The following is a 15,225-nucleotide window of genomic DNA, read 5'->3' on the forward strand; positions in this document are numbered from 1 at the left end:
ATTATTTGGCACGATAAGCCCTTAGCACCATATTGATTAGAGCGTGGTTCATGAGGTGTGGATTCCCCCCTCATGATTTAATTGGCATTAATACGGATTATTTAGCCCATGATGCATGTTGATACGGATCCAGATACCCAAGTACGTCATTTCAATATAATTCTCGTCAATTTATTCTCGCCATTTCAATACCAATTTTAGAATTTATTCTCGCCATTTTAATTTAAGTTTTAGCATATTCCAAATCATTTCCACCATAATTCCAACCACCCATTTACAAAATTAATTCTATATATAATTAAAATCCACCTCCTCGTGGGATCGACACTCGTCACCATAAATCTATACTACAATAGATTCGTGCGCTTGCGAGTACATTAAAATTTGCACAACAAATAGATGTGGTAATGTTTATATCATTGACATAGAATGTGCATCTAGTCTTGATAAATGCTTTTCGGCATTGCATGAAGATAGTTGGTTGTGGCATAAAAGGTTAGAACATGCAAGTGTGGATTTGATTTCAAAAATTTCGAAAAATGATTTAGTTAAAGGTCTTCTAAAAATTGGTTTTCAAAAAGATAAGATTTGTAAAGCTTGTCAATTTGGAAAACAAATCAAAACATCTTTCAAAAATAAAATTCATATTTCTACTGCAAAATCACTTCAACTTCTTCACATAGATTTATTTGGGGCCTCTAGATATGCTAGTCTAAATAGCAAATATTATGCATTTGTGATAGTGGATGATTATTCTAGATATACATGGGTATTATTCTTAGCTAATAAGGATGATGCTATTGATACCTTTAAAGTGTTTTGTAAGAAAATTCAAAATGAAAAAGGGTATGGTATTGCATGCATTAAGAGTGATCATGGAGGAGAGTTTGAAAATCATACATTTCAGACTTTTTGTAATGATTTTGGTATTGAGCATCAATTTTCATCGCTTAGAACTCCACAACAAAATGGAGTTGTTGAGAGAAAGAATAGATCCATTCAAGAAATGGCTAGGACTATGTTGAATGAAAATTCATTGCCTAAGTATTTTTGGGCCGAGGCCGTCAACACTGCTTGTTATGTTTTAAATCGTGTGTTGATTAGACCTAACCTTAACAAAACTCCATATGAGCTTTGGAAAAATAGAAAACCCAATATTGGTTATTTCAAAGTTTTTGGATGCAAATGTTTTATTTTAAACACAAAAGATAATCTTGGTAAATTTGATCCAAAATCCGATGTGAGTATTTTTCTTGGATATTCAAACTCAAGCAAAGCTTATAGAGTTTATAATAAAAGAACTCTAGTTGTAGAAGAATCGATGCATGTTACTTTTGATGAATCTAACCCCTCATCTACGGAGAAATTTGTTGTTGATAATGATGTAGATGAAAACTTACAAAAAGAATCATCAAAAGATAACCAAAAGGATGTGTCTCATGGGAATCAAGATGAGCAACATGAAGAAATGAATGAAGAGCAAAATGAAGGTACTTCTCAATCACTCCCCAAAGAATGGAGGTATGTTTCTTCTCACCCTAAGGATGTAATTTTAGGAGATCCCTCACAAGGTGTTACAACTAGATCATCACTTAGGAATACTTGTGAGCATAATGCATTTATCTCTCAAATTGAACCCAAATCCTTTACGGATGCGGAAAATGATGAATATTGGATTATGGCAATGCAAGAGGAGTTAAATCAATTTGAAAGAAACAATGTGTGGGAATTAGTTCCTAAACCGGAACAACAATCCGTCATAGGTACTAAATGGGTATTTAGAAATAAGATGGATGAATCTAGTGTAGTTGTAAGGAACAAAGCTAGATTAGTGGCTCAAGGTTACAACCAAGAAGAATGAATTGATTTTGATGAAACATTTGCACCTGTAGCTAGACTAGAATCAATTAGAATGTTGTTGGCATTTGCATGTCATAAAGATTTCATTTTATTTCAAATGGATGTAAAAAATGCTTTCTTAAAATGGTTATATTATGAAAGAAGTGTATGTAAAACAACCCCCTGATTTTGAAAATGAAAAATTTCCAAATCATGTTTATAAGTTATTTAAAGCTTTGTATGGTTTAAAACAAGCACCTAGAGCATGGTATGATAGGCTTAAGAATTTCTTGTTTGAAAATGATTTTTCAATGGGTAAAGCGGATACTACTCTCTTTGTCAAACATAAGGACAAAGACATACTTGTTGTTCAAATTTATGTTGATGATATTATTTTTGGTTCTACTAATGATTGTTGTGTAAAGAATTTTCATCTTGCATGAGTAATGAATTTGAAATGAGTATGATGGGAGAGTTGAAGTACTTCCTTGGGCTGCAAATAAAACAAAACGAGGAAGGCATTTTCATAAATCAAGCCAAGTATGTAAAAGATCTACTCAAAAGATTCGACATTGATGACTCAAAGACCAAAAATACTCCGATGAGCACAACAACCAAGATTGAAAAAGATGAAAAAGGTAAAGAAGTGGATATCAAAATGTATCGAGGTATGATCGGATGTTCACTTTATTTAACTGCAAGTAGACCCGATATCATGTTTAGTGTATGTTTGTGTGCAAGATTTCAATCATGTCCCAAGGAATCCCATTTACTTGCTGTAAAACGAATCTTCCGCTATTTAAGTGGAACTATAGATCGCGGCCTTTGGTATCCTAGGGGAACTCATATAGATTTAACATGCTATTCAGATGCGGACTTTGCCAGTTATAAAGTAGATAGGAAAAGCACTAGTGGAACTAGTTATATTCTAGGTCACTCACTTGTTTAATGGTTTAGCAAGAAACAAAATTCTATTGCACTTTCAACTACCGAGGCTGAATATATGGTTGCCGGGAGTTGTTGTGCACAAGCACTTTGGATGAAACAAACACTTAGAGATTATTGTATTATTCTTGAACAAATTCCTATTAAGTGTGATAACACTAGTGCTATAAATCTTTCAAAGAATCCCATTCAATACTCTAGAACCAAGCATATAGAAATTAGACATCATTTCTTGAGAGATCATGTTCAAAAGGGAGATATTGCATTAGAGTTTATTTTTACGGAAAAACAACTTGCCGATATTTTTACAAAACCACTTTGCGAAGAACAATTTTCAAAAATTCGGCATGAACTTGGGATGATGAAATTTTCGCATTAACATCTATATTCATGTTATTGAGTCTGTTAAAATTGATTGATTTATGATTTGATGTTTTAATATCTATGGAATGCTCAATCATGATATACATGTGGAGTGTGTGTATATTTAGAAAATGTATGAATTAATTGTTGCAATACATATATGTTCATGAATTATGCATTGAACTGGCACTTAAACCATTTTGGATCAATGAAATGATCTTGAAATGTATTAATTGTTGGCCAAAATATTAAAATAAATGTGCGAAATCATAAGTTGTAGAAAACGGATTGCCGTTATTTCCATAAATGGCTAACCGTTTTAGGGCAGAAACAATGGGAAGCATTCTGGATACTGTCGGCTCGCTGATATCTCCATTAACGGCTCGCTGTGCTGATGAAAAATTTTGGGGAGCTCTCTGGACGCTGTTGGCTCCCCGATAATCTCCATAATGGCTCGCCGTTATCGCACGATAAGTGAACAGTCCTTCGTCTCCTTCTTCATTTTATTTTTTTTTCACTTTATCTCTCTCCAACCCGCGACTGCACCTGTTCTCCCCTCTCAAATCCATCACTTTTCTTGTCATTTTTCACCAAATTGAACTATTCAAAACCTTTCTCATCTTGTTTAGAACCTTTTTAACCGATCAAAACTCGCTTTTCGATTTAAAAATAGAGAAATCCCAAAATTCGAACCCTAGAACCAGCCGCACTTCTCTCGCCAAAATTGAACTAATTCTCTTCCGTTTTCAACCACATTTCAACTTGTCATTACTCTCTCATCTCTCAAACTTTATTTCTACCGATCTAAATTTCTCCAAACTCATCAATGGCAGAAAGACCACGGAGGCGTGCTCGAACCAAGCACACTACCCCACATCGTTCCAGTCCCTCCAGGCCTCCCTCCCAGGACTTCGAGAGTCTCCATTTTTCCAATGATACCTCTGCTCAGCGATTCTGTGACAAATTCATGGGCAAACCGGTAACTCCCTCGTTTTCTCTTAACATTGCAGAGTTTTCAGATATTACCATTTGTGGTAGTAATATTACTCAAATACTTAGTCATTGGAATGAGGCTTTAAGTCTAGAAGAACCTATCTATAAAATCTAGTACGTGTCTTTTATTCTAATATAGAACTCTCCTCTTCCCGTCGAGTTGAACTTTATACTTTTGTAGGAGGAATTCGTATTGCGTTTAATGAGTCAGAATTATGTAGTATTCTTGGAATTTCTTATGGAGGCTTAGACATTTACACCGCTGGGAAAGAGCTTGAATTTAGTGATTTCTGTCATGTGGATGGCATACGAAACATTTGTAGGTGTCACGACCTTTCCGATGACATTTGCTCTTTATCCTTTAGGTCTCAACTTTTCCCTTTCCAGGTTCGAATATATCATTCTCCAACACATGGTCACCCCTAGACAGGGTCACACTAATGAGGTAACTAGGCTTGATGTTGGCTTATTAGATTCCCTCATCCGTAGACGGCATGTGAGCTTATCTTACACTATCCTTTGTTATATGTTGTCCACACCTAGAGTGACCAACCGATCCCTTCCATATGGCAGCATCATTACTAGGATCTTGAAATTCTTTAGAGTACCTATCACTGAGCCTGTTTATCTCGAGACCCGAAAGCTCGGTCGAGAGATTATTTCTTCGATCGGATTTTTTAAGAAGCGTGGAAAATGGGAAAAGACAACATCCTCTAAGAATGAAGATACTCTGCTTGCACCAGAGGATGATCGTATGTTAAATGACGTCTATTCCGAGGATGAGTTATCCGACTTCCGCCTTGGGGCTAGACCGAGTGTCCCTCGTCGAGCAGCAGCAACAGCAGTTGTAGCATCCGCAGCAGCTTCCTCTCAGGATGACGAGCCGGCCGAGCCAGTCGTCCCTCCTGCAGCATCGACCGTTCCTGCAGATCGCATTCAGCAGCTTTTTGACAAAGTGGATGTCATGTCCCAGCAACAACAACAACTTTAATTTGACTTTACGACCTTTCGGCAGCAGATGTTAGATCAGTAGATGGAGTTACTTGCTGGCCAGCGCCGCATTCTTGGTCACCTTGGTTATGATCTAGGCAGTTCCTCTTCACAACCCCCGTCTTAGTTTTCTGCCTCTATGTTTTTTGCACAAACATTACTCATTTCATGTAGCTTGTTGTGATACTTATTTTTTATTGTGTTTGTGATGCTTTTATGATGTTTTTTGTTGGATATGTGGACTTTATTTATGATTGAGTCGATTTTGATGATCTGTTTGATTGTTGTTCTTAATTATATTGAATTTGTTGGAATGGAGGTTGGTTGATAAGTTGGCATATATATATGGAAGTGTTTTTAACTATTTTTTTTGTTGAGGATACGTTCATTTTTAAGGGGAGATTCTGCCGAAATTTTTCCAACATGGTAAATCTCTAAACTTCGCTTTTTAATCTTTTCGCGCTCATTTCTTTTTCATGATGAAGGGGGAGATAATTTATCAATTCAATCTATTTTGTTTAAAAATTTTTTTTATGAGATTAAAAATTGATGGGCACATATTTAGGGGGAGCAAAATTGCACAAGTATTTTCTTGAATAGTTTGTCATCATCAAAAAGGGGAAGATTGTTAACATAAATATTTCTTTATTATTGATTTTGATGATAACAAACTTGATTAAGATTGATTAATCTTTTAAAAGCTCAAATAATTTTCATATACTTTTAAATCATTATTCTCACTTTATAAATGAAAATGATTTTGGTTATTCTCTTGTAAATGGTTTTAATTGAAAAAGCTATGAGAACTTTGTTTCATAAATATTGTTTCAAGTCTATAAAATGGATCTATTTGACAAGTTTTATAAAGTGTTGGTTTTGGGGTGCAAAATAGTTCATTGTAGCAGTTTCTGAAGAAAACGGCGATCCGACATGTTGATAACGGCTCGCCGACATTGAACAGAACTGAAGATTAGCCTTTGGACCTAAACGGCGATCCGACATCTAAATAACAGCGATCCGACATCTAGTTAACGGCGATCCGACAGTGAGCAGAAAGTCAATAATGGCTAGTTTTCAGCTCCAACTATAAATAAACTCATTCAAATTCAAACAAGATTGATCACAACATGACCATTGAGCTTATATTCGAGAATACAATCTTCATAGAGCTTTAAAACACATCTTGCTTCATCTATTCACACATTGGGCATTGATTTGTAATCTTAAATATTGTGTGAAGAGAAAAATAATTTTTAATCTTTTACTTTGAGTGATTGTAAGTACTGGGATACACTTGGGTTAAGAGATTGTGGATAATCTCTTGTTGTAAAGGTTCATTGACACCTTGGAAGTCAAGTGTAAGCATTCGAGGCCTTGGAGGCTTGCTTAGTGAAATCCTCAAGCCCGGAAAGCTTGGAGGGGTGGACATAGGCGAGATTGGCCGAACCAAGTAAAAATCTTCGTGCTTGAATCTCTCTTCCCTTATCTTTTTATATTGTAATTAATTTAATTGTTATTCCATTAAATTTATTTTAGATTTGCATGATAATTTGTTTTAGAATCAAATAATTTTTAGAATCCCAATTCACCCCCCTCTTGTGTTGCACACTTGTATTTCAATAATGTTGTCAAAGCATTTGCATTATGGACTCCTACTATAGCTTGTCTGGTCAATGACTACTGATAGTTGTTGTTAGTTATCTTTTTCAAAATTTCATAAGTCTCATTGCAAGATTTAGATAACAAGGTCCCATTTGCTGAATCTAGTGCTTGGGTTAAGATATTGTAAAAAGTTTCCAACTGTATACAACTAAGAATATCATGATGAGGACATCTTCTAAGTAACTCCTTGAATCTTTCCCATGCATCAGACAAGCTTTCATCTTCAAGTTTATGAAAAGATGTGATCTCATTTCTCAATACTTAAAAATTTATTAGTCAGATCATTCCATGTAGTAATGGAGTAAGGTGGTAGAGAGTTCAACTATGCTTTTGCTCAATGGCAGTCCATTGAAAATGGGAAGAGTTTGAGTCTTAATGCTTTTTGTAATGCTCCAGCTATCTTAAAACCATCACTTACTTCCATTAAACACTTAAGGTGAAGGTGAGGATCTTCTTATGGCAGTCCATTGAATTACTCCATTGTTTGAAGCATCTGAAACATCACTGGTTTGAGCTCAAAATTAATAACTTGGACTTCAAGTATAACTATTCCAGGATTTGTGCCTTGAGGGGTCAACACTGCATAATCCTTAATGGCTCTTCTCCATCATCTTCCCTAAAGATAATATTGTTGTTCTCTAGTTGCCCATGAATATTCTGCCCATTCTGACCTTTTTGATCTCTTTGTGCATTAACTGGTTCTATTTCTCCTCGAGGGTTCAAATTTCTAATATCTTGCAAATCATCATTGTCTGCAGTAGCTTTTAAATTTCTATGCTCTTTTCTTAATTTCCTTGTAGTTTTTTCAATTTCTAAATCAAAGTTGAATTCAACAAGTTTGTACTTACGCATACAAGTTTCACTAGAGCACTTATGTCAACACAGTAAATAAATTAAAAGAAAACTAAAATTTGCACCAACTAAAATTAACTTCACAAATCACAATAAGCATTCACTCCTTGGCAACGGCGCCAAAAACTTTTTGGGTTCGCTTATTGCTAAATGTGTCAATGTGTAAGTGTACACAACAAGTAATATATTGATAATTATTCAGATCGTCTCCACGGAGATTGATGTTATAAGATTTGCTACAATAATCTTAATAGTGCAACTTCAGGCTAAAATAAAATAAAATAATTAATATGATTAGTAAAATATGTAAATTAAAAATGCAATAAACAAAGTGCAATAAGGAAATTCACAAGTCAAAATAAACGATGTATTCAATGGGAAAAGAGTTATTGAGTGATTAAACTCACTTAATGGTCACTATAAGAAAACAGGCAATAGATGACAGATTATAGGTATATCATAAAATTACGACAGTATTATGATAGAATTTTGAATCTATCATAGATTTATGATGGGCTTGTGATAGAAATATTTTCCATAAATAAATTATGATGGTTTTATGATATGATTATTTGTCATCATGAAAGTATGATAGAATTGTGATAGAAATTTATTCTATCAAAAACGTATGATAGAAAAATGATTTTGACCACATTTGACCCAAATTTAATGTATTATTTTATTTAAAAACAAAAGATGTGTTTTAAAAATAAAACAAAAATAGCCACCAAAACGCTACCGTTTGAAGTACTAAACTTTCTTTTTTTTTACTAAGTGTTAAACATTCACGTTATACTGGTGAGAAATCCAAATCCCTAACCCTAAGTGCTCTTTCTTTTCCTCCTTCGTGTCGCTGTTCACAAACCCTTTTCTGAAACCCTTGATTCTTCCTGCTCTTCTACCATTCACACACTATCATTGCTGTCATACAAAATTCAGCCTCCCCCCTTTTAAGCCATCAACCTCTTTAGTTTCGCTTTGTCTCATAATACCGTCAATTTCTTTCACTTCGTTTCAATTTTTCCTAATTAAACCATTGTCTCTTCGTTTTGAAACCGTACGTCATTGCCTTCACAACATAGAGAGCACTAGCCAAGCAAACAAAATTAAGCTAGTTCTTAAGGTAACCCTAACTCTCATTTGAGGAATCTTTGGTATTACTGTCTTGGATATCGGAGGATAGATAGATCCATGTGGGTAAAATTGAAGCTGCATGTTCTTCTAATATTTTTTATTAACGGTATTATCTGTCTCGTAGCCTAAATCTTTGGTTAAAAACATTGTTTTGATTCTTTTTGCCTTATATGTAAAGACTTGACCATGTTTATATGTGGGTAAAATTGAAGCTACATGTTCTTCTAATATTTTTTATTAACAGTATTATCCGTCTCATAGCGTAAATCTTTGGTTAAACACATTGTTTTGATTCTCTTTGCCTTATATGTAAAGACTTGACTATGTTTTATATGTGGGTAAAATTGAAGCTGCATGTTCTTCTAATATTTTTTATTAACGGTATTTTCTGTCTCGTAGCGTAAATCTTTGGTTAAACACATTGTTCTGATTCTCTTTGCTTTATATGTAAAGACTTGACTATGTTTTATATGTTTCTATCAGATGTACTTTGGTTTCTTCACTTAATTCTCTGTTTATCAATCTAGTTTTATCACGCTTTACGAGGCAGGTAACATTTTTCCTATTACTGTATATACCCCATATGCTTATGTGATTGCTCTTTGTAATAGGTTTGTTTGTTTCTTCAGTATTTTATACCAAATGCTTTGTTGTTAGGTTTAAATTATTAACTGTTTCATTTATATTTGTTTAATAATAGTTTATATTTATTTTGATGGCATTTTGTTTGTTTTTGGAAATTGTGTTAATAGTGTGGGTGCAATTCTGGATTAAACTTAGGTAAATGTTTGTGCACTGAATGTGACTTGCCTGGAACATAAATAGATTTTTAGGGATTCACTGTATATAGGTGGGAAACCAACGACATACATTCTGATGGTCAACCTGAATGGGGACTATATCAGTTTACACTGCTGGTATAACAAACCACGTACAAGTGTTTCCCTATCAAAATTTTGAAGCCATTTAGACAACTCTACAATAGGGTCTCACGAGATTAAACTAAACCAATCAAAATTGCCTTTTAATTTACACAGAAAAAACTGAGATTTAGTGATTTATTAAAATTAAAATACTCAATATATTGGGATAAAACTTTCCAGAACATAGATAGATATATGATTATATAACATATTAAAATTTCATATAATTTCGATATCATTGAGCTATTGTTTCATAAGATCAAAATTAAGAGAACACCTCTGTCAAAGGGGCTTACAATTGAAGCAGCGAAGTTTTAATGAATTAATTAAAAATCAACTATTAGTTCCAAAATCTGCAAACTTGAAACATACATATTCAGCTTTAATTGCTCAAAATTTCAAGTCAATCAAGCATAGTTTAGTCACATTTTGAAATAATAAAACTTACCATAATAGTCCAACAATTCTCAAAATTTCTGGAGAATCCATAATTATCATCCTTTCACATCTATAATCAATTTTCTAGCAACTTAAACATCACCAAACCACATGTGTAAAGCAATATTAGACATGTAAAACAAACAACAGCCTTGCTTTTGAGTTTTGAAATAGAAAACAACTCGGGTATCTTATAGCTTGAGATAATTAGATAAGTCTTCAGACTTTGACCATGTTTGCATTGGCAAAGAATATTAGTATAACAATTGTTTTCTTTTAATAATATAATGTTATAGATCTCAAATAGTCTATGTGTTCTTTGCTGGACCAAACCTGTGATCATGATATTTTTTGGACTTAAGTCTTATTCATATCAGAACAAAATATAGATAAGCATGTGCCAAGAAAAATTCAGTTTATGTATTCGTCCATGTGTTTTTCATTTGTTTTTGGATGTTTTTCATCTTCATTTGTTTATGTGCAGTAAAGGTATTTAAGTCATTGTTAATTTGTACCTTGCATACAAGTATTGGTAATATATTCTGATTTTTTATTTATATTCTACCTCCTTAATGTGTCAGGATCAGATATAATTGAAACTAAAAATGGATAAGTCATGGATGCATTGTAGTAAAATGGAAAAAGAGTATGAAGATGGGGTTGAAAATTTTATGAGGTTTGCTATTGGTAATGCCGATGGAAGTAGTGTCATTAGATGTATGTGTACTAAATGTATGAATCTATCCTTTCGTACACATAAGGTTGTTCGCGAACATCTGTATTTTCATGGTTTTGATGTTTCTTACACAACCTGGAGTTGGCATGGGGAAGATGTCCATGACACACCACTTCCTAATGTAGAAGTAGATGTTCCGTTTGAGTTTATGAACTACGATAATGGTAACACAGTAGATATGGTTAACGATGCTTATAAAGATTGTGTTGTAGATCCTAAAGCATTTAAAGAACTTCTAGAACAGGCTCAGAAGCCTTTATACCTGGGATGCACAAATTTCACTAAGTTAGGCACTTTGGTTAGCTTGTTCAATATAAAAGGTAAATTTGGGTGGTCTGACATAAGTTTTACTGAGTTGTTAGGTCTTCTAGCCAAGTTACTACCTGAAAGTAATGAAATGCATGTGTCTCTATATGAGGTCAAAAAGACAATGTCTGTTTTAGGCTTAGAATATGTGAAAATACATGCTTGCCTAAATGATTGCATACTCTACAGAAATGAGTATGAAGGCCTCTTTGAATGTCTTAGTGTTAACGAGTATAGGAAAGGGGTTTCTACGAACCTTTTATGATATTTTCTGATTATACCTAGATTTAAGTGCATGTTTGAGTCCTCACAAACTGCCAAAGACTTGACTTGGCATGCAAATGAGAGAGCAGATGATGGTAAGCTCCGACATCCGGCAGACTCACCATCCCGGAAATTAGTAGATAACAAATGGCTGACTTTTGCATTAGATCCTAGAAATCTTCGCCTTGCCTTAGCAGCTGATGGAATAAATCCACATAGCTCTCTTAGTAGTACATATAGTTGCTGGCAAGTTATTCTAGTAATATACAATCTTCCTCTATAGTTGTGTATGAAATGAAAATTCATGATGTTGTCCCTACTGATTTCTAGTCCTCAAGAACCGGGCAATGACATTGATGTGTGCTTGGCTCATTTGATAGAAGATTTGCAAACTTTGTGGGAAGTTGGGGTGGAGGCTTATGATGCTTATAGAAAGGAGTTTTTTAATATATGGGTTGTGTTATTATAGGCTATAAATGACTTTCCAGCGTACGGAAATCTAGTTGGTTGCACTGTTAAAGGATATAATGCTTGTCCATATTGTGACGTAGACACTACTGAATGTAGACTTAAACACAGTGGAAAAAATGCATATATCGGTCACCGTCGTTGGCTTCCTCATGATCACAAATTCCGTGACCAATATAAAGCCTTTGACAACACAATAGAGAGAGAGTTTGCTCCGAAACCGTTGAATGATGAGGTTATTTTAGGGCTGGTTGATTCTATTGATTATAAATGGGGGAAAACAAGTCATTAAAACGTAAAAGTTTAGTAAATGATGACCGCATATGGTGGAAAAAAATCTATATTCTATAATTTAGAGTATTAGAAGCATTTACTTGTGCATCATCAATTAGATGTTATGCACATTGAAAAGAATGTGTGCGAGAGCATTTATGGAACACTGCTCCACATTCTAGGAAAGACCAAAGATGGTCTTAAGTCAAGGAATGATCTTGTGAACATGAAAATCAGGGATGAACTAGCACCAACTTTACAAAAGAACAAGCGCACCTTCATTCCTGCAGTTTGTTACACATTAAGGAGAGATGAAAAGAGAAGGTTTTGCAAAGCTTTGAAAAGTATAAAAGTTCCTGCTGGATATTCCTCAAATATTAGAAATCTTGTGTCAATGAAGGACCTTAAACTTCAGGGCCTTAAGTCACATGACTGTCGTGTTCTTATGCAACAACATCTGCCTATTGCCATTAGGTGTGTCTTACCAAAGCATGTGAAAGGAGCTTTGATCAGGCTATGTTTTTTCTTCAATTCGTTATGTTCCAATGTGGTTGATGTGACAACATTGGATAAATTACAGGCAGACCATGTGGTGACTTTATGCTTGTTAGAAAAATGTTTTCCTCCTTCTTTCTTTGACAATATGGTGTACTTAACTGTGCATTTAGTCAATGAAGTTAGATTATGTGGCCCAGTTTATCTTCGATGGATGTATCCCTTCGAGAGATACATGAAAACGCTTAAAAGTTATGTCCGAAACCATAACTATCCTGAGGGTTGTATAGCGGAGAGTTATATTGCGGAAGAAGCATTATAATTTTGTGCAGAATACATATTAAACATGAGTACAGTTGGGGTTCCACCTGGACATGTGCAAAAGCTATCAAAAGATAAGCCATTGTGTGGTGGGAAAGTGGTGCAAATTCCTGCAAATTTGCTAGATCAAGCATATATGTACATCTTGCATAACACACAAGAAGTAGTAGCATACATTAGGTAATTTGCTTAATTTGTTGATATCAAATCTAGATGTTTTTTTTTTCTAATCTGAAAAACTAATTTTTCATGTTCTGAATCTTTAGTGACCACATGGATTGGCTTAAAACATGTTATCCACATCAAAATGACAAATGGTTGCAAGAGGAACACAACCGTACATTTGCCGATTGCCTAGCTGATAAGGTTGAAGCATATATATATCATTAAGTTTTACAAAGTTTGTTGACCCCTTTTTTCCCCCTACCTAGCAATATAAATCTGCTTATCATTTTTCTCTTGCTAGGTATATGACTTAATTGAAAAAGGTGATCACATATCGGATACCTTACGTTGGTTATCACAAGGGCCTCTTCCTTTTATAACTAAACATAATGGTTACGACATCAATGGTTTCCATTTTGTTACATGAGATCAAGACTCAAGTCGTGTAACTCAAAATAGTGCAGTTAGTGTAGTTGATTATGAAATATATAACCTGACATATTATGGAGTTATAGATGAGATTTGGGTACTTGACTATCATTTGTTAACAGTCCCTGTGTTGAAGTGTGATTGGGTTTAAAATAGTTACGTCAAGAAAGATGAGCTTGGATTCATCTTAGTAGACTTAAACGGATTAGGATATAAATCTGATCCATTTATATTGGCTTCTCAAGCCAAAAAGTATTTTATATAAATGATCAAATTCAAACAAAATGGTCTATTGTATGTCATATGCCTATTAGAAGTAATTCTAATCAAATAAACGAAGATGAATTTAATAATGTAGTAGAATATCCTCCATTCACCAGAGAATTACCAACTACTGATTTGTTATATTCCACTAATGGCGATCGAGTGATCTATGAGCGTAACAACAATGAGGGAATTTGGGTTACAAATTGATTAGCTACTTGCAGTAAGTTTTTTTTATAACTATTTTCCTTCTGTTATTTTTCAATTACGAATTTATATGATATTAAATTGATTAACTTTTTGTTCGTACAGCCGATTAACTGTTATATAGGTTGATTAAATCATTTAACTGATATTCTTTATTTATTTATTTCAGGGGCAATAATATGGCTAATGGAAAACATACTGTGGTTGATGGTGCTTCTGATCGGGACTATAATTTAGAAGATGGTTACTGCGACTTATTTGACAATAACGTTGATTTAGAAGGTGAAAAAGATGAGGCTGAAGTGGATGGTGTTGCTGAGTTGGATGCTGCTGAGATAGATGAAATTAAGTTTGATGGAGGAGATTTTGATGGTGCTGGTTTGGATGGAGGTGATTTAGTTGGTATTGAGAGAGATGGTGCTAATTTGGTTGCTCCTAATGTTGATGTTCCTGAAAGTAGTAACTCCAGGAGAGGTGTGAATATGGGTGCTAGGCAAAATAAAAGACTTAAAACAAGAAAGGGAATGATTGTGGTGCAATACAATGAAATGGGTGTTCCTGCAGTGGAGGAAGCGACTGAGTTGGCTTCTTTTCTTGGCGTATTGGCTTGTACATCAGTTTCCATTCTTTATTCCGATTGGCGTAAGGTTCCTCCAGAGACAAATGAGCGTTTGTGGAAATCTGTTCCGGTAATTCTTGAAAAACTTATTGCATTCTACTTAAACATTTTCTTGTCATTTTTCACTTATTAGTTAAATGATTTGGATTTTTATTAACTGACATTTTAACAATCTTCCTCCATATTTAGGGTCGTTTCATCATTCATCCTAGAAGTAGGAAGCAGGTAATACAGTCAATCGGAACAACATTTCAAAACTTCAAGTATATGCTAACGAAAAATTATATCTGGAGGTTCCCAAATGATAAAAGGAAACTATATACACCACCAATTGATTACCCTAAAATAAAGCGGCCTGTTTGGATAAATTTTGTCGACGAATGTTTATCCGAATCATTTAAAGTAAGTATTTTAAAGTTAGGACAAGTAATATGCTAATAGTTACTTTACATTTACATTGTGTTAAAAGGATGTTTTTTCTTATGCAGAAAATCAGTCATGTCAATAAGAATCGGAGAGCTTTGAACAAGTGTAATCAC

The 15,225-nt window shown here is 34.2% G+C and overlaps 1 non-coding gene across 1 annotated transcript; it reads left to right on the forward strand.

Annotated features, from left to right (window-relative positions):
* Positions 1-6,946: 6,946 nt before the first annotated feature.
* Positions 6,947-7,053, forward strand: LOC112095545. Its single transcript, XR_002903923.1, has one exon. It is a non-coding gene; the product is annotated as a small nucleolar RNA R71 (small nucleolar RNA).
* Positions 7,054-15,225: the final 8,172 nt, after the last annotated feature.

This window comes from Citrus clementina, unplaced genomic scaffold (assembly GCF_000493195.1).
Source record: "Citrus clementina cultivar Clemenules unplaced genomic scaffold, Citrus_clementina_v1.0 scaffold_9, whole genome shotgun sequence".
In the NCBI taxonomy this organism is placed as follows: Eukaryota; Viridiplantae; Streptophyta; class Magnoliopsida; order Sapindales; family Rutaceae; genus Citrus; species Citrus x clementina.